A 20,967-nucleotide genomic window follows, 5' to 3' on the forward strand; every position below is an offset into this window, starting at 1 on the left:
CAGAGTTCTTCTTTAATTGTACTATTTTCTACATTGTAGAATAATAGTGAAGACATCAAACTGTGAAATAACTCATATGGAATCATGTAGTAACCATAAAAGTGTTAAACAAGTCAAAATATATTTTATATTTGAGATTCTTCAAATAGCCACCCTTTGCCTTGATGACAGCTTTGCACAGTCTTGATATTCTCTCAAACAGCTTCACCTTTAATGTTTTTTCCAACAGTCTTGAAGGAGTTCCCACATATGCTGAGCACTTGTTGGCTGCTTTTCCATCACTCTGCGGTCCGACTCATCCCAAACCATCTCGTTTTGGTCGGGGGATTGTGGAGGCCAGGTCATCTGATGCAGCACTCCGTCACTCTCCTTCTTGGTAAAATAGCCCTTACACAGCCTGGAGATGTGTTGGGTCATTGGCCTGTTGAAAAACAAATGATAGTCCCACTAAGCCCAAACCAGATGGGATGGCATATCGCTGCAGAATGCTGTGGTAGCCATGCTGGTTAAGTGTGCCTTGAATTGTAAATAAATCACAGACAATGTCACCAGCAAAGCACCCCCACACCATAACACCTCCTCCTCCATGCTTTACGGTGGGAACAACACATGCAGAGATCATCCGTTCCGTTCACCCACACCGCGTCTCACAAAGACACGGCGGTTGGAACCAAAAATCTCAAATTTGGACTCCAGACCAAAGGACACATTTCCACTGGTCTAATGTCAATTGATCGTGTTTCTTGGCCCAAGCAGGTCTCTTCTTATTATTGGTGTCCTTTAGTAGTGGTTTCTTTGCAGCAATTTAACCATGAAGGCCTGATTCACACAGTCCCCTCTGAACAGTTGATGTTGAGATGTGTCTGGGACTTGAACTCTGAAACATTTATTTGGGCTGCAATTTCTGAGGCTGGTAACTCTAATGAACTTATCCTCTGCAGCAGAGGTAACTCTGGGTCTTCCATTCCTGTGGCGGTCCTCATGAGAGCCAGTTTCATCATAGCGCTTGATGGTTTATGCGACTGCACTTGAAGAAACTTTCAAAGTTCTTGAAATGTTCCGGATTGACTGACCTTCATGTCTTAAAGTAATGATGGACTGTCGTTTCTCTTTGCTTATTTGAGCTGTTCTTGCCATAATATGGACTTGGTCTTTTACCAAATAGAGCTATCTTCTGTATGCCAACCCTACCTTGTCACAACACAACTGATTGGCTCAAACGGATTAAGAAGGAAAGAAATTCCATAAATTAACTTTTAAGAAGGCACATCTGTTAATTGAAATGCATTTCCAGGTGACTACCTCATGAAGCTGGTTGAGAGAATGCCAAGAGTGTGCAAAGCTGTCATCAAGGCAAAGGGTGGCTATTTAAAGAATCTCAAATATAACATATATTTTGATTTGTTTAACACTTTTTTGGTTACTACATGATTCCATATGTGTTATTTCATAGTTTTGATGTCATCACTATTATTCTACAAAGTAAATATAAAGGAAAATCCTTGAATGAGTAGGTGTGTCCAGACTTTTTATTGGTGGTGTGTATATGTGTAAACAGGAATTACACGTGACTCACTCCGTTGAGAAATGTTCTCCAGAATCAGAGATTATGCTACAGGACCGTTTTGCTAGAGCTGATTAGAATATGTTTCGAGACTCCGCCGATAACATCGAGTTAACCACCTCCGTTACCGGCTTCATTAGCAAATGCATCGGCGACGTTGTCCCCACAGTTAAGGTTCGCTGCTTCCCCAATCTATTACGGATTACAAAGGAAGACCCAACCGTGATCTGCCCAACGATGCCTCTCTACCAGATGAACTCAAATGCATTTTATGCAGGCTTTGACAACAACAACATCGTGCCGGGTGTAAGGGCCGTCACCGACTCAGAGGACTGGGTGATCTCGCTCTCCGAGGCCGACGTGAGTAAAGTCTTTAATCAGGTCAATACCCGCAAGGCCGCGGGGCCCGATGATATTCCAGGGCACGTTCTCAGAGCATGTGCAGAACAGCTGGCAGGTATTTCACGGTAACTTTCCAACCTCTCCTTGTCCCAGTCTGTAATCACCACATGTTTTAAGATGACCACCATCATTCCTGTTCCTAAGAAGTCTAAGGCTTCATGCCACCATGACTACCGCCCTGTACACACACCCACTCACACACACCCCCTCACATACAATCTGCTGCTACTCTGTTTATCTTATATCCTGTTGCCTAGTCACCTTACCCCTATTCATATCTACCTCCATCACTCCAGTATCCCTGCACATTGTTAATATGGTACAGGAACTGACCCTGGAACTGACCCTGTATATAGTCACCTTACCCCTATACATATCTACCTCCATCACTCCAGTATCCCTGCACATTGTTAATATGGTACTGGAACTGACCCTGTATATAGTCACCTGACCCCTATACATATCTACCTCCATCACTCCAGTATCCCTGCACATTGTTAATATGGTACTGGAACTGACCCTGTATATAGTCACCTTACCCCTATACATACAGTGGGGGAAAAAAGTATTTAGTCAGCCACCAATTGTGCAAGTTCTCCCACTTAAAAAGATGAGAGAGGCCTGTAATTTTCATCATAGGTACACGTCAACTATGACAGACAAAATGAGAATTTTTTTTCCAGAAAATCACATTGTAGGATTTTTAATGAATTTATTAGCAAATTATGGTGGAAAATAAGTATTTGGTCAATAACAAAAGTTTCTCAATACTTTGTTATATACCCTTTGTTGGCAATGACACAGGTCAAACATTTTCTGTAAGTCTTCACAAGGTTTTCACACACTGTTGCTGGTATTTTGGCCCATTCCTCCATGCAGATCTCCTCTAGAGCAGTGATGTTTTGGGGCTGTCGCTGGGCAACACAGACTTTCAACTCCCTCCAAAGATTTTCTATGGGGTTGAGATCTGGAGACTGGCTAGGCCACTCCAGGACCTTGAAATGCTTCTTACGAAGCCACTCCTTCGTTGCCCGGGCAGTGTGTTTGGGATCATTGTCATGCTGAAAGACCCAGCCACATTTCATCTTCAATGCCCTTGCTGATGGAAGTAGGTTTTCACTCAAAATCTCACGATACATGGCCCCATTCATTCTTTCCTTTACACGGATCAGTCGTCCTGGTCCCTTTGCAGAAAAACAGCCCCAAAGCATGATGTTTCCACCCCCATGCTTCACAGTAGGTATGGTGTTCTTTGGATGCAACTCAGCATTATTTGTCCTCCAAACACGACGAGTTGAGTTTTTACCAAAAAGTTATATTTTGGTTTCATCTGATCATATGACATTCTCCCAATCCTCTTCTGGATCATCCAAATGCACTCTAGCAAACTTCAGACGGGCCTGGACATGTACTGGCTTAAGCAGGGGGACACGTCTGGCACTGCAGGATTTGAGTCCCTGGCGGTGTAGTGTGTTACTGATGGTTGGCTTTGTTACTTTGGTCCCAGCTCTCTGCAGGTCATTCACTAGGTCCCCCCGTGTTGTTCTGGGATTTTTGCTCACCGTTCTTGTGATCATTTTGACCCCACGGGGTGAGATTTTGCGTGGAGCCCCAGATCGAGGGAGATTATCAGTGGTCTTGTATGTCTTCCATTTCCTAATAATTGCTCCCACAGTTGATTTCTTCAAACCAAGCTGCTTACCTATTGCAGATTCAGTCTTCCCAGCCTGGTGCAGGTCTACAATTTAGTTTCTGGTGTCTTTTGACAGCTCTTTGGTCTTGGCCATAGTGGAGTTTGGAGTGTGACTGTTTGAGGTTGTGGACAGGTGTCTTTTATACTGATAACAAGTTCAAACAGGTGCCATTAATACAGGTAACGAGTGGAGGACAGAGGAGCCTCTTAAAGAAGAAGTTACAGGTCTGTGAGAGCCAGAAATCTTGCTTGTTTGTAGGTGACCAAATACTTATTTTCCACCATAATTTGCAAATAAATTCATAAAAAATCCTACAATGTGATTTTCTGGATTTTTTTTCCTCATTTTGTCTGTCATAGTTGACGTGTACCTATGATGAAAATTACAGGCCTCTCTCATCTTTTTAAGTGGGAGAACTTGCACAATTGGTGGCTGACTAAATACTTTTTTTCCCCACTGTATCTACCTCCATTACTCCAGTATCCCTGCACATTGTTAATATGGTACTGGAACTGACCCTGTATATAGTCACCTTACCCCTATACATATCTACCTCCATCACTCCAGTATCCCTGCACATTGTTAATATGGTACTGGAACTGACCCTGTATATAGTCACCTTACCCCTATACATATCTACCTCCATCACTCCAGTATCCCTGCACATTGTTAATATGGTACTGGAACTGACCCTGTATATAGTCACCTTACCCCTATACATATCTACCTCCATCACTCCAGTATCCCTGCACATTGTTAATATGGTACAGGAACTGACCCTGTATATAGTCACCTTACCCCTATACATATCTACCTCCATCACTCCAGTATCCCTGCACATTGTTAATATGGTACTGGAACTGACCCTGTATATAGTCACCTTACCCCTATACATATCTACCTCTATCACTCCAGTATCCCTGCACATTGTTAATATGGTACTGGAACTGACCCTGTATATAGTCACCTTACCCCTATACATATCTACCTCTATCACTCCAGTATCCCTGCACATTGTTAATATGGTACAGGAACTGACCCTGTATATAGTCACCTTACCCCTATACATATCTACCTCTATCACTCCAGTATCCCTGTCACCTTACCCCTATACATATCTACCTCCATCACTCCAGTATCCCTGTCCCCTTACCCCTATACATATCCACCTCCATCACTCCAGTATCCCTGCACATTGTTAATATGGTACTGGAACTGACCCTGTATATAGTCACCTTACCCCTATACATATCTACCTCCATCACTCCAGTATCCCTGCACATTGTTAATATGGTACTGGAACTGACCCTGGAAATAGTATGCTTACTTATCTGGTGTGTCTGTGTTCCACCTTGTTGGGCGGCAGGTAGCTTAGTGGGTAAGAGGGTTGTGCCAGTAACCGAAAGGTCACTGGTTCTAATCCCCGAGCCGACTAAGTGAAAAATCTGTCGATGTGCCCTTGAGCAAGGCACTTAACCCTAATTGCTCTGGATAAGAGCATCTACTAAAATGTAAATGTTGTTATTTTAGAACTACATTCATATGTATGACTGCATTGTTGGGGTTAGAGCTGCAAGCAAGGCATTTCACTGAACTTGTGTATGTGACATTAACACAAATCATAACCATGGAGAGCCACATCATATTTAGCTGACGATGATTGGACTAAATTGTTTTTGGTATCTTTTAGTTGTCACTGTATTAGACTAAGCGTAGGTGATTTGATGATGTTGAAGTTGAACTGGTGCAGGAATAGCAGAGGCAGTGCTCCTGTTGTCTTTGTGCTGACTTGCGGTAACTCTCCGTGGATCTAAATCAGTAGTTGTTTAGTAAACTGTTGAAAACATTAGCTTGCTTGACGGTGCTGCAGGTCATGTAACTGTTTGTTAGATGCTATATTTGCTATGTGGACTTCACTGGGCAGATGTTTGCGCTCCGGTTTTGCGATGAAACAAAGGTGTGGTTGAATTTATTCTGCCACTGTGTTTTATTGTCTCGGCCTTAGGCCTTTATATCACAGTCACAAGGCATATGAACTAACAGCATATAGAGCAAACAATACAATTATCACAACATATTTGTTTCTGGTTAAATAGTGCACTACTTTAGACCAGAGCCCTATGGTTAAATAGTGCACTACTTTAGACCAGAGCCCTAGGGTTAAATAGTGCACTACTTTAGACCAGAGCCCTATGGTTAAATAGTGCACTACTTTAGACCAGAGCCCTAGGGTTAAATAGTGCACTACTTTAGACCAGAGCCCTATGGTTAAATAGTGCACTACTTTAGACCAGAGCCCTAGGGTTAAATAGTGCACTACTTTAGACCAGAGCCCTAGGGTTAAATAGTGCACTACTTTAGACCAGAGCCCTATGGTTAAATAGTGCACTACTTTAGACCAGAGCCCTATGATTAAATAGTGCACTACTTTAGACCAGAGCCCTAGGGTTAAATAGTGCACTACTTTAGACCAGAGCCCTATGGTTAAATAGTGCACTACTTTAGACCAGAGCCCTAGGGTTAAATAGTGCACTACTTTAGACCAGAGCCCTATGGTTAAATAGTGCACTACTTTAGACCAGAGCCCTAGGGTTAAATAGTGCACTACTTTAGACCAGAGCCCTATGGTTAAATAGTGCACTACTTTAGACCAGAGCCCTAGGGTTAAATAGTGCACTACTTTAGACCAGAGCCCTAGGGTTAAATAGTGCACTACTTTAGACCAGAGCCCTATGGTTAAATAGTGCACTACTTTAGACCAGAGCCCTATGATTAAATAGTGCACTAATAGGGAATAGGGTGCCAAATGGGACGTAGCAGTCTGAACATTCCTGCAGCAGCTGAGCTTGTCTTGGCCAGGCAGACACTTTAGATACATTGGGTGATTCTAGCGGGGACAGAGCTTGTTGACTTGGCGGATACCGAACCGCGTGGTAGTTACACAAGTCAATCTGAGTCAGTTAGAACACCTGCATCTAAAGATACTAAATGTCATTCTGATTCCCAAATCAAATGCAGGATGTCTGGGCAGAGGCAGAGACAGACAACCCCGTTCTTTTGGAAAAGTAGGAAGTGCTTACTTTAGCAGGAGCCAGACGGTGAGTCAAGGCTCTTGCTCATTGAAGTGTAAAAAGTTTACTTAGACAGCTTTGGCCTGTTTGCTACAGGAGAACATTTGGCCCGGGAGGCCCTTCTTACAGGAAGAGTTACAGCAGACCAGTGTTGTCTGTCTGAGTCCAGCCGGTCTGAGAGGAGAGAGCTGCATACCTCTCCTTCTGTGGGCTGTTCCTTCGTACTGACGTTCTCCCCTGTTTGCTCCCACTGACTAGACTAGACACTCATCCTACAAAATTGCTAACTTTTAAAACTCTGCCTCTCTCCCTCAGTCTCTCTCCATCTCTTTCTCTCCCTCTTCTTCCAGACATACAGACAGTACAGACAGTACAGACAGTACAGACAGACAGACAGACAGACAGACAGACAGACAGACAGACAGACAGACAGACAGACAGACAGACAGACAGACAGACAGACAGACAGACAGACAGACAGACAGACAGTACAGAGTAAAACACAGTGCATGGGATCATCATGCACCCACCACTAATATTAGTGTTTCATCATTGGGAAGTCCACTCTGATGGCTTTAGATTGAGGTCTCTGAAATGTTCCTTCAGACAGACAGCCTTCACAGTCTAGCCTTGAACATGATGAATTCACTGACCCTGTAGACTGAATCTAATGCATTATAACCTGTAGACTGGCCCTAATGCATTATAACCTGTAGACTGACCCTAATGCATTATAACCTGTAGACTGACCCTAATGCATTATAACCTGTAGACTGACCCTAATGCATTATAACCTGTAGACTGACTCTAATGCATTATAACCTGTAGACTGACCCTAATGCATTATAACCTGTAGACTGACCCTAATGCATTATAACCTGTAGACTGACCCTAGTGCATTATAACCTGTAGACTGACTCTAATGCATTATAACCTGTAGACTGACCCTAATGCATTATAACCTGTAGACTGACCCTAATGCATTATAACCTGTAGACTGACTCTAATGCATTATAACCTGTAGACTGACCCTAATGCATTATAACCTGTAGACTGACCCTAATGCATTATAACCTGTAGACTGACCCTAATGCATTATAACCTGTAGACTGACCCTAGTGCATTATAACCTGTAGACTGACTCTAATGCATTATAACCTGTAGACTGACCCTAATGCATTATAACCTGTAGACTGACCCTAATGCATTATAACCTGTAGACTGACCCTAATGCATTATAACCTGTAGACTGACTCTAATGCATTATAACCTGTAGACTGACCCTAATGCATTATAACCTGTAGACTGACCCTAATGCATTATAACCTGTAGACTGACCCTAATGCATTATAACCTGTAGACTGACCCTAATGCATTATAACCTGTAGACTGACCCTAATGCATTATAACCTGTAGACTGACCCTAATGCATTATAACCTGTAGACTGGCCCTAATGCATTATAACCTGTAGACTGACCCTAATGCATTATAACCTGTAGACTGACCCTAATGCATTATAACCTGTAGACTGACCCTAATGCATTATAACCTGTAGACTGACTCTAATGCATTATAACCTGTAGACTGACCCTAATGCATTATAACCTGTAGACTGACCCTAATGCATTATAACCTGTAGACTGACCCTAGTGCATTATAACCTGTAGACTGACTCTAATGCATTATAACCTGTAGACTGACCCTAATGCATTATAACCTGTAGACTGACCCTAATGCATTATAACCTGTAGACTGACTCTAATGCATTATAACCTGTAGACTGACCCTAATGCATTATAACCTGTAGACTGACCCTAATGCATTATAACCTGTAGACTGACCCTAATGCATTATAACCTGTAGACTGACCCTAGTGCATTATAACCTGTAGACTGACTCTAATGCATTATAACCTGTAGACTGACCCTAATGCATTATAACCTGTAGACTGACCCTAATGCATTATAACCTGTAGACTGACCCTAATGCATTATAACCTGTAGACTGACTCTAATGCATTATAACCTGTAGACTGACCCTAATGCATTATAACCTGTAGACTGACCCTAATGCATTATAACCTGTAGACTGACCCTAATGCATTATAACCTGTAGACTGACCCTAATGCATTATAACCTGTAGACTGACCCTAATGCATTATAACCTGTAGACTGACCCTAATGCATTATAACCTGTAGACTGGCCCTAATGCATTATAACCTGTAGACTGACCCTAATGCATTATAACCTGTAGACTGACCCTAATGCATTATAACCTGTAGACTGACCCTAATGCATTATAACCTGTAGACTGACTCTAATGCATTATAACCTGTAGACTGACCCTAATGCATTATAACCTGTAGACTGACCCTAATGCATTATAACCTGTAGACTGACCCTAATGCATTATAACCTGTAGACTGACCCTAATACATTATAACCTGTAGACTGACCCTAATGCATTATAACCTGTAGACTGACCCTAATGCATTATAACCTGTAGACTGACCCTAATGCATTATAACATGTAGACTGACTCTAATGCATTATAACCTGTAGACTGACCCTAATGCATTATAACCTGTAGACTGACTCTAATGCATTATAACCTGTAGACTGACTCTAATGCATTATAACCTGTAGACTGACCCTAGTGCATTATAACCTGTAGACTGACCCTAATGCATTATAACCTGTAGACTGACCCTAATGCATTATAACCTGTAGACTGACCCTAATGCATTATAACCTGTAGACTGACCCTAATGCATTATAACCTGTAGACTGACCCTAGTGCATTATAACCTGTAGACTGACCCTAATGCATTATAACCTGTAGACTGACCCTAATGCATTATAACCTGTAGACTGACCCTAATGCATTATAACCTGTAGACTGACTCTAATGCATTATAACCTGTAGACTGACCCTAATGCATTATAACCTGTAGACTGACCCTAATGCATTATAACCTGTAGACTGACCCTAGTGCATTATAACCTGTAGACTGACCCTAATGCATTATAACCTGTAGACTGACCCTATTGCATTATAACCTGTAGACTGACCCTAATGCATTATAACCTGTAGACTGACCCTAATACATTATAACCTGTAGACTGACCCTAATGCATTATAACCTGTAGACTGACCCTAATGCATTATAACCTGTAGACTGACCCTAATGCATTATAACCTGTAGACTGACCCTAATGCATTATAACCTGTAGACTGGCTCTAATGCATTATAACCTGTAGACTGACCCTAATGCATTATATAATCTGTAGACTGACCCTAATGCATTATAACCTGTAGACTGACCCTAATGCATTATAACCTGTAGACTGACCCTAATGCATTATAACCTGTAGACTGACCCTAATGCATTATAACCTGTAGACTGACCCTAATGCATTATAACCTGTAGACTGACCCTAATGCATTATAACCTGTAGACTGACCCTAATGCATTATAACCTGTAGACTGGCTCTAATGCATTATAACCTGTAGACTGACCCTAATGCATTATAACCTGTAGACTGACCCTAATGCATTATAACCTGTAGACTGACCCTAATGCATTATAACCTGTAGACTGACTCTAATGCATTATAACCTGTAGACTGACCCTAATGCATTATAACCTGTAGACTGACTCTAATGCATTATAACATGTAGACTGACTCTAATGCATTATAACCTGTAGACTGACCCTAGTGCATTATAACCTGTAGACTGAGGAACAAATCATTCACCACATCTGCCACAGGTTTCCATGATGCCGAGGTCTAACTCATAAAACCATGGGAGAAATTAGACAGATTCCCAGAAGTTAGTGGAAGGTCCAGAGGAAAGGATAGTGATGTTAGCGCTCAATTCTTCTGTTCTCCTGAATTTACCAGGAAGTCTATTACAGGGTGTCATTGGGAGTGTTTTAAACCAGGAAGTCTATTACAGGGTGTCCTTGGGAGTGTTTTAAACCAGGAAGTCTATTACAGGGTGTCATTGGGAGTGTTTTAAACCAGGAAGTCTATTACAGGGTGTCCTTGGGAGTGTTTTAAACCAGGAAGTCTATTACAGGGTGTCATTGGGAGTGTTTTAAACCAGGAAGTCTATTACAGGGTGTCATTGGGAGTGTTTTAAACCAGGAAGTCTATTACAGGGTGTCATTGGGAGTGTTTTAAACTAGGAAGTCTATTACAGGGTGTCATTGGGAGTGTTTTAAACCAGGAAGTCTATTACAGGGTGTCCTTGGGAGTGTTTTAAACCAGGAAGTCTATTACAGGGTGTCCTTGGGAGTGTTTTAAACCAGGAAGTCTATTACAGGGTGTCCTTGGGAGTGTTTTAAACCAGGAAGTCTATTACAGGGTGTCATTGGGAGTGTTTTAAACCAGGAAGTCTATTACAGGGTGTCATTGGGAGTGTTTTAAACCAGGAAGTCTATTACAGGGTGTCCTTGGGAGTGTTTTAAACCAGGAAGTCTATTACAGGGTGTCCTTGGGAGTGTTTTAAACCAGGAAGTCTATTACAGGGTGTCATTGGGAGTGTTTTAAACCAGGAAGTCTATTACAGGGTGTCAATGGGAGTGTTTTAAACCAGGAAGTCTATTACAGGGTGTCCTTGGGAGTGTTTTAAACCAGGAAGTCTATTACAGGGTGTCATTGGGAGTGTTTTAAACCAGGAAGTCTATTACAGGGTGTCAATGGGAGTGTTTTAAACCAGGAAGTCTATTACAGGGTGTCATTGGGAGTGTTTTAAACCAGGAAGTCTATTACAGGGTGTCATTGGGAGTGTTTTAAACCAGGAAGTCTATTACAGGGTGTCAATGGGAGTGTTTTAAACCAGGAAGTCTATTACAGGGTGTCCTTGGGAGTGTTTTAAACCAGGAAGTCTATTACAGGGTGTCATTGGGAGTGTTTTAATGCGTCCTCCTCTCCATGCTCTGTCCAGTAAAGGGCATAGACCTCAGTCCTCCTATCTTCAGTCATTAAGTTGAATGCACCAATTTGTAAGTCGTCTGCTAAATGACTTAAATGTAAATGTAATTGATCCACCCCCTGGCTGGTTGGCTGATTGCTGACTGACTGACTAGCTGGCTGACTGACTGGCTGACTGACTGCCTGACTGGCTGACTGACTGACTGCCTGACTAGCTGGCTGACTGACTGACTGACTGTCTGGCTGACTGACTAGCTGGCTGACTGACTGGCTGACTGACTGACTGACTGACTGTCTGGCTTTCTGACTGACTAGCTGGCTGGCTGGCTGCCTGACTGGCTGGCTGACTGACTGGCTGTCATGTGTTTGGTTGGAAGGGGCTCTCCGAAAGAGATTTGAGCGAAGAAGTGATGGACCAGACACACAAACCAGAGTTTTACTCCCTACATCTGGGGTGTAAACCTCCAATAACCAGAGTTGGTTTGTGTGTCTGTAATCTGGGGTGTATATAGTATCCTTAACCAGTCGGTGTGCTTGATGGGATGCACTCTCTGGCTGACTGGTTTATGGCAGGGTGAGAGAGTGGGGGACAGGGGGGGACAGGGGGGGACAGAGGAGGACAGGGGGGGACAGGGGAGGACAGGGGAGGACAGGGGAGGACAGGGGGGGACAGGGGGGGACAGGGGGGGACAGGGGAGGACAGGGGGGGACAGGGGGGGACAGGGGAGGACAGGGGAGGACAGGGGGGGACAGGGGGGGACAGGGGGGGACAGGGGAGGACAGGGGGGGACAGGGGAGGACAGGGGAGGACAGGGGGGGACAGGGGAGGACAGGGGGGGACAGGGGGGGACAGGGGAGGACAGGGGGGGACAGGGGGGGACAAGGAAAGGTCAAACCCAGGTCACAGTGATTTAGTCTTGTGCTTTAGGGTCTTGGTTTGTGTCCCAAAATGGTACCCTGTTCCCTTTATAGTGTGCTACTTTTGACCAGAGCTTATTAGGGTGCAATTTCAATAGGAAATAGGGTGCAATATCAGACACACCATGTCGTTTTGTCTTGGAGAGTCGAGTAATAATAATAATAATATATAATCTACCAATTGAGCTACAGAGTACCCCAAACCCCCCCCCCCAAACACACCACACCAGACCGACAATTGTGTAAGGGGGGCAGAATATCAGTGATCCCTTCCTCTACTGGGAGGATGATGATGTCACCTTCCCTGTTAAACAGTGAAACAAATACTCTCTCTGCCGTGCCTCTGTGGAGCCAAGAAGGGAGTCAGGACAGTGGGGCGCTCCACACCGCTCATAAGGACACCTCTTAGTAAAAATACAATCTATAGGGTTCTATTTGATTGATTACAGTAAATGTTCAGACAGACACAGGAATTCCCCTGTTTCCTGGACACACAGGGGTCTTTACAGACACACAGGGGTCTTTACAGACACACAGGGGTCTTTACAGACACACGGGGGTCTTTACAGACAGACAGGGGTCTTTACAGACACACAGGGGTCTTTACAGACACACAGGGGTCTTTACAGACACACGGGGGTCTTTACAGACACACAGGGGTCTTTACAGACACACGGGGGTCTTTACAGACACACGGGGGTGTTTACAGACACACGGGGGTCTTTACAGACAGACAGGGGTCTTTACAGACACACAGGGGTATTTACAGACACATGTGCAGTATTGTGAATAACACACAGGGGTCTTTGCAGACAGGCATGTTACTGATGGACTATTGATGGAGTGTGATTCCCATATTTTCCCCCCAGGTGTACACCAAGACAAACCAGCATAGATTAAACCCTCCCAATGTGATTGATAGTTCTGTATCTGAAAGGAGGAAGCGGTCCCAGTGTACTACCATGTTGGCAATATGGAAGAAGGAAATGTGGTACCGTGACCTGGACTCCACTGTACCTCTGGGGATACAGTGAAAAAACAGAGTGTGTAGGAACTCTCATGTTACATTCAAAGCAGCTGTTCTGTCGCACTGATTGATGACTTTCCCAGATGTGAGAAAAAATCCCACTCCCCCTCCTCTCTCTCCATTCCCTTCTCCCTCCAACTCCCCCTCCTCTCTCTCCATTCCCTTCTCCCTCCAACTCCCCCACCACTCCATCCCCCTCTCCCTCCAACTCCCCCACCACTCCATCCCCCTCTCCCTCCAACTCCCCCACCACTCCATCCCCCTCTCCCTCCAACTCCCCCACCACTCCATCCCCCTCTCCCTCCAACTCCCCCACCACTCCATCCCCCTCTCCCTCCAACTCCCCCACCACTCCATCCCCCTCTCCCTCCAACTCCCCCACCACTCCATCCCCCTCTCCCTCCAACTCCCCCACCACTCCATCCCCCTCTCCCTCCAACTCCCCCACCACTCCATCCCCCTCACCCTCCAACTCCCCCACCACTCCATTCCCTTCTCCCTCCAACTCCCCCACCACTCCATCCCCCTCACCCTCCCTCATTTATCTAGCCAAGACTTGAGCAGAGCAGGCAGCCAGACACAGAGACAGGCTAGACAGCCAGACAACAGACTAGACAGCCAGACAACAGACTAGACAGCCAGACAACAGACTAGACAGCCAGACAACAGACAGCCTGACAACAGACTAGACAGCCAGACAACAGACTAGACAGCCAGACAACAGACAGCCTGACAACAGACTAGACAGCCAGACAACAGACTAGACAGCCAGACAACAGACTAGACAGCCAGACAACAGACTAGACAGCCAGACAACAGACTAGACAGCCAGACAACAGACTAGACAGCCTGACAACAGACTAGACAGCCAGACAACAGACTAGACAGCCAGACAACAGACTAGACAGCCAGACAACAGACTAGACAGCCAGACAACAGACAGCCTGACAACAGACTAGACAGCCAGACAACAGACTAGACAGCCAGACAACAGACTAGACAGCCAGACAACAGACTGACAACAGACTAGACAGCCAGACAACAGACTAGACAGCCAGACAACAGACTAGACAACCAGACAACAGACTAGACAGCCAGACAACAGACTAGACAACCAGACAACAGACTAGACAGCCAGACAACAGACTAGACAGCCTGACAACAGACAGCCTGACAACAGACTAGACAGCCAGACAACAGACTAGACAGCCAGACAACAGACTGACAACAGACTAGACAGCCAGACAACAGACAGCCTGACAACAGACAGCCTGACAACAGACTAGACAGCCAGACAACAGACAGCCTGACAACAGACTAGACAGCCAGACAACAGACTGACAACAGACTAGACAGCCAGACAACAGACTAGACAGCCAGACAACAGACTGACAACAGACTAGACAGCCAGACAACAGACTAGACAGCCAGACAACAGACTGACAACAGACTAGACAGCCAGACAACAGGCTAGACAGCCAGACAACAGGCTAGACAGCCAGACAACAGACTGACAACAGACTAGACAGCCAGACAACAGACTGACAACAGACTAGACAGCCAGACAACAGACTAGACAGCCAGACAACAGACTAGACAGCCAGACAACAGACTAGACAGCCAGACAACAGACTAGACAGCCAGACAACAGACTAGACAGCCAGACAACAGACTAGACAGCCAGACAACAGGCTAGACAGCCAGACAACAGACTAGACAGCCTGACAACAGACTATACAGCCTGACAACAGACTAGACAGCCAGACAACAGACTGACAACAGACTAGACAGCCAGACAACAGACTGACAACAGACTAGACAGCCAGACAACAGACTGACAACAGACTAGACAGCCAGACAACAGACTAGACAGCCAGACAACAGACTAGACAGCCAGACAACAGACTGACAACAGACTAGACAGCCTGACAACAGACAGCCTGACAACAGACTAGACAGCCAGACAACAGACTAGACAGCCAGACAACAGACTAGACAGCCAGACAACAGACTAGACAGCCAGACAACAGACTAGACAGCCAGACAACAGACTAGACAGCCAGACAACAGACTGACAACAGACTAGACAGCCAGACAACAGACTAGACAGCCTGACAACAGACTAGACAGCCAGACAACAGACTAGACAGCCAGACAACAGACTAGACAGCCAGACAACAGACTAGACAGCCAGACACAGAGACAGACTAGACAGCCAGACAACAGACTAGACAGCCAGACAACAGACTAGACAGCCAGACACAGAGACAGACTAGACAGCCAGACAACAGACTAGACAGCCAGACAACAGACTAGACAGCCAGACAACAGACTAGACAGCCAGACAACAGACTAGACAGCCAGACAACAGACTAGACAGCCAGACAACAGACTAGACAGCCAGACAACAGACTAGACAGCCAGACAACAGACAGCCTGACAACAGACTAGACAGCCAGACAACAGACTAGACAGCCAGACAACAGACAGCCAGACAACAGACAGCCTGACAACAGACTAGACAGCCAGACAACAGACTAGACAGCCAGACAACAGACTAGACAGCCAGACAACAGACTGACAACAGACTAGACAGCCAGACAACAGACTAGACAGCCTGACAACAGACTAGACAGCCTGACAACAGACTAGACAGCCAGACAACAGACAAGACATCCAGACAACAGACTAGACAGCCAGACAACAGACTAGACAGCCAGACAACAGACTAGACAGCCAGACAACAGACTGACAACAGACTAGACAGCCAGACAACAGACTAGACAGCCTGACAACAGACTAGACAGCCTGACAACAGACTAGACAGCCAGACAACAGACAAGACATCCAGACAACAGACTAGACAGCCAGACAACAGACTAGACAGCCAGACAACAGACTAGACAGCCAGACAACAGACAGCCTGACAACAGACTAGACAGCCAGACAACAGACTAGACAGCCAGACAACAGACTAGACAGCCAGACAACAGACTGACAACAGACTAGACAGCCTGACAACAGACTAGACAGCCAGACAACAGACTAGACATCCAGACAACAGACTAGACATCCAGACAACAGACTAGACAGCCAGACAACAGACTAGACAGCCAGACAACAGACTGACAACAGACTAGACAGCCAGACAACAGACTAGACAGCCAGACAACAGACTGACAACAGGCTAGACAGCCAGACAACAGACTGACAACAGACTAGACAGCCAGACAACAGACTGACAACAGACTAGACAGCCAGACAACAGACTAGACAGCCTGACAACAGACTAGACAGCCTGACAACAGACTGACAACAGACTAGACAGCCAGACAACAGACTAGACAGCCTGACAACAGACTAGACAGCCTGACAACAGACAAGACAGCCAGACAACAGACTAGACAGCCAGACAACAGACTAGACAGCCAGACAACAGACAGCCAGACAACAGACAGCCTGACAACAGACTAGACAGCCAGACAACAGACTAGACAGCCAGACAACAGACTAGACAGCCAGACAACAGACTAGACAGCCAGACAACAGACTAGACAGCCAGACAACAGACAGCCTGACAACAGACTAGACAGCCAGACAACAGACTAGACAGCCAGACAACAGACAGCCAGACAACAGACAGCCTGACAACAGACTAGACAGCCAGACAACAGACTAGACAGCCAGACAACAGACTAGACAGCCTGACAACAGACTAGACAGCCAGACAACAGACTAGACAGCCAGACAACAGACAGCCAGACAACAGACAGCCTGACAACAGACTAGACAGCCAGACAACAGACTAGACAGCCTGACAACAGACAGCCTGACAACAGACTAGACAGCCAGACAACAGACTAGACAGCCAGACAACAGACAGCCTGACAACAGACTAGACAGCCAGACAACAGACTAGACAGCCAGACAACAGACTAGACAGCCAGACAACAGACAGCCTGACAACAGACTAGACAGCCAGACAACAGACTAGACAGCCAGACAACAGACAGCCAGACAACAGACAGCCTGACAGCAGACTAGACAGCCAGACAACAGACTAGACAGCCAGACAACAGACAGCCAGACAACAGACAGCCTGACAACAGACTAGACAGCCAGACAACAGACTAGACAGCCTGACAACAGACTAGACAGCCAGACAACAGGCTAGACAGCCAGACAACAGACTAGACAGCCAGACAACAGACAGCCAGACAACAGACTAGACAGCCTGACAACAGACTATACAGCCTGACAACAGACTAGACAGCCAGACAACAGACTAGACAGCCAGACAACAGACTAGACAGCCAGACAACAGACTAGACAGCCAGACAACAGGCTAGACAGCCAGACAACAGACTAGACAGCCTGACAACAGACTAGACAGCCAGACAACAGACTAGACAGCCAGACAACAGACTAGACAGCCAGACAACAGACAGCCAGACAACAGACTAGACAGCCAGACAACAGACTAGACAGCCAGACAACAGACTAGACAGCCAGACAACAGACTAGACAGCCAGACAACAGACAGCCTGACAACAGACTAGACAGCCTGACAACAGACTAGACAGCCAGACAACAGACTAGACAGCCAGACAACAGACTGACAACAGACTAGACAGCCAGACAACAGACTAGACAGCCAGACAACAGACTGACAACAGACTAGACAGCCAGACAACAGACTAGACAGCCAGACAACAGACTGACAACAGACTAGACAGCCAGACAACAGACAGCCTGACAACAGACTAGACAGCCTGACAACAGACTAGACAGCCAGACAACAGACTGACAACAGACTAGACAGCCAGACAACAGACTAGACAGCCTGACAACAGACTAGACAGCCAGACAACAGACTAGACAGCCAGACAACAGACTAGACAGCCAGACAACAGACTAGACAGCCTGACAACAGACTAGACAGCCAGACAACAGACTAGACAGCCAGACAACAGACTAGACAGCCAGACAACAGACTAGACAGCCAGACAACAGACTAGACAGCCAGACAACAGGCTAGACAGCCTGACAACAGACTAGACAGCCAGACAACAGACTAGCAGTTTGTTTTGCTATGAGGTGTAATGGATCATGATGAACAGACACTAAAACCATTGGGCATATTGACGTTCATATATAAAACGACCCATTCCCACCGTAAACAACTTAATGTGCACAACCCATAATGCTTGAGGCACATGCATCATCATACAATTCATGCAGTTCCCCCTTCACTGCACAGGAGGTTGGTGGCCCTTAATTGGGGAGGACTGGCACGTGGTAACGGCTAGAGCCGAATAAGTGAAAAGGTATCAACAACATCAAACACATGGTTTCCATTTGTTTGATACCATTCCATTCGCTCTGTTCCAGCCATTATTAGGGTTAGTGGGACTATAATTTGTTTTTCAACAGGACAATGACCCAACACACCTCCAGGATGTGTAAGGGCTATTTGACCAAGAAGGAGAGTGATGGAGTGCTGCATCAGATGACCTGGCCTCCACAATCCCTTGACCTCAACCCAGTTGAGATGGTTTGGGATGAGTCGGACCACAGAGTGAAGGAAAAGCAGCCAACAAGTGCTCAGCTTATGTGGGTACTCCTTCAAGACTGTTGGAAAAAGCATTCCGGGTGAAGCTGGTTGAGAGAATGCCAAGAGTGTGCAAAGCTGTCATCAAGGCAAAGGGCGGCTACATTGAAGAATCTCAACTCTCAAATATATTTTGATTTGATTAACACTTTCTTTGGTTACTACATGATTCCATACGTGTTATTTCATAGTTTTGATGTCTTCACTATTATTCTACAATGTAGAAAATGGTACAAATAAAGAATGAGTAGGTGTGTCAACATGTTTGACTGGTAGTGTATTGTTTTTTCCATTGATCACTGAAAGTAAATAATCAAAAAAGATGAAGGAGATCTAATGAATAATAACAGGTTGGGATTTATCTAAGCCTTTTTTATGGTGGACTTTAATATATTAGTGTTTGTGAAACACCAAAAGTTAAGTATATTATACATGTTGGAAATAGTTCTACTTTTGTAAAAGTAGAACTAGCACAATATTTTGTGTCGCGCATTGGGACACATTTCACTTTCAAAATCATAAACCATGTCACGTCTGACAGCAGACTTGGCAGACTGTCACGTTTTTAAAACTACTCATTAGCTAGCTAGCTAACAGCCTGGTAACTTTACCAGTGTATCCAAACATCTGGGGCACAGACAGAAAGGAAAAAGGGATATCTTCTACAGGAGATCAATGATCATAGCAATGAATGAATGACTTGCATGTAGTCACTCACAAACATGACTTTCTTAAAGAGACAGTGTACGTACATGTTTCAATGTAATGCACCTATATCGGAAACCGTGCTTGTACACAATGTAGAAACCTAATATTCCAAAAAATAGTTTTTTAAATTTCAATGACAGTTATTTGTAACAACATTTTACCTTTTTATAATAAAATAAAGCCAGGATGAGACAGTACTCAGTGACACCGTGTGGCTATGAGCCAGGATGAGACAGTACTCAGTGACACCGTGTGAGCCAGGATGAGACAGTACTCAGTGACACCGTGTGTGCCAGGATGAGATGAGCGTTATGAGGTGTTTCAGCGAATACACCCAAAGACCATCCACTTTCTGAAACAGTGTTATTTTTGGGCTTTTGTATTCGGCATTTGATTCTTGATTGATATCGATATTGTACTGCATTGTTGAGGAGAGGTAGCAAGTAAGCGTTTCACTGTACCGTGTGCACGTGACCAATCAACATTTACATTTACATTTTAGTCATTTAGCAGACGCTCTTATCCAGAGCGACTTACAGGAGCAATTAGGGTTAAGTGCCTTGCTCAAGGGCACATTTACGTCATTTAGCTGACGCTCTTATCCAGAGCGACTCACAAATTGGTGCATTCACCCTATAGCCAGTGGGATAACTGGGGGGGGTAGAAGGATTACTTTATCCTATCCCAGGTATTCCTTAAAGAGGTGGGGTTTCAAATGTCTCCGGAAGGTGGTGAGTGACTCCGCTGTCCTGGCGTCGTGAGGGAGCTTGTTCCACCATTGGGGTGCCAGAGCAGCGAACAGTTTTGACTGGCCTGAGCGGGAACTATGCTTCCGCAGAGGAAGGGGAGCCAGCAGGCCAGAGGTGGATGAACGCAATGCCCTCGTTTGGGTGTAGGGACTGATCAGAGCCCGAAGGTACAGAGGTGCCGTTCCCCTCACTGCTCCATAGGCAAGCACCATGGTCTTGTAACGGATGCGAGCTTCAACTGGAAGCCAGTGGAGTGTGCGGAGGAGGGGGGTGACGTG

The 20,967-nt window shown here is 45.3% G+C and overlaps 1 protein-coding gene across 1 annotated transcript in view; it reads left to right on the forward strand.

Moving 5' to 3' along the window:
• plod2 (procollagen-lysine, 2-oxoglutarate 5-dioxygenase 2) overlaps positions 1–20,967 on the forward strand; it is a 114,767-nt gene that overhangs the window by 14,788 nt on the left and 79,012 nt on the right. The gene's annotated exons all lie outside the window — the stretch shown is intronic.

The sequence above is a fragment of the Coregonus lavaretus genome, assembly GCF_964263955.1.
Source record: "Coregonus lavaretus genome assembly, contig: HAP1_SCAFFOLD_330, whole genome shotgun sequence".
NCBI lineage: Eukaryota > Metazoa > Chordata > Actinopteri > Salmoniformes > Salmonidae > Coregonus > Coregonus lavaretus.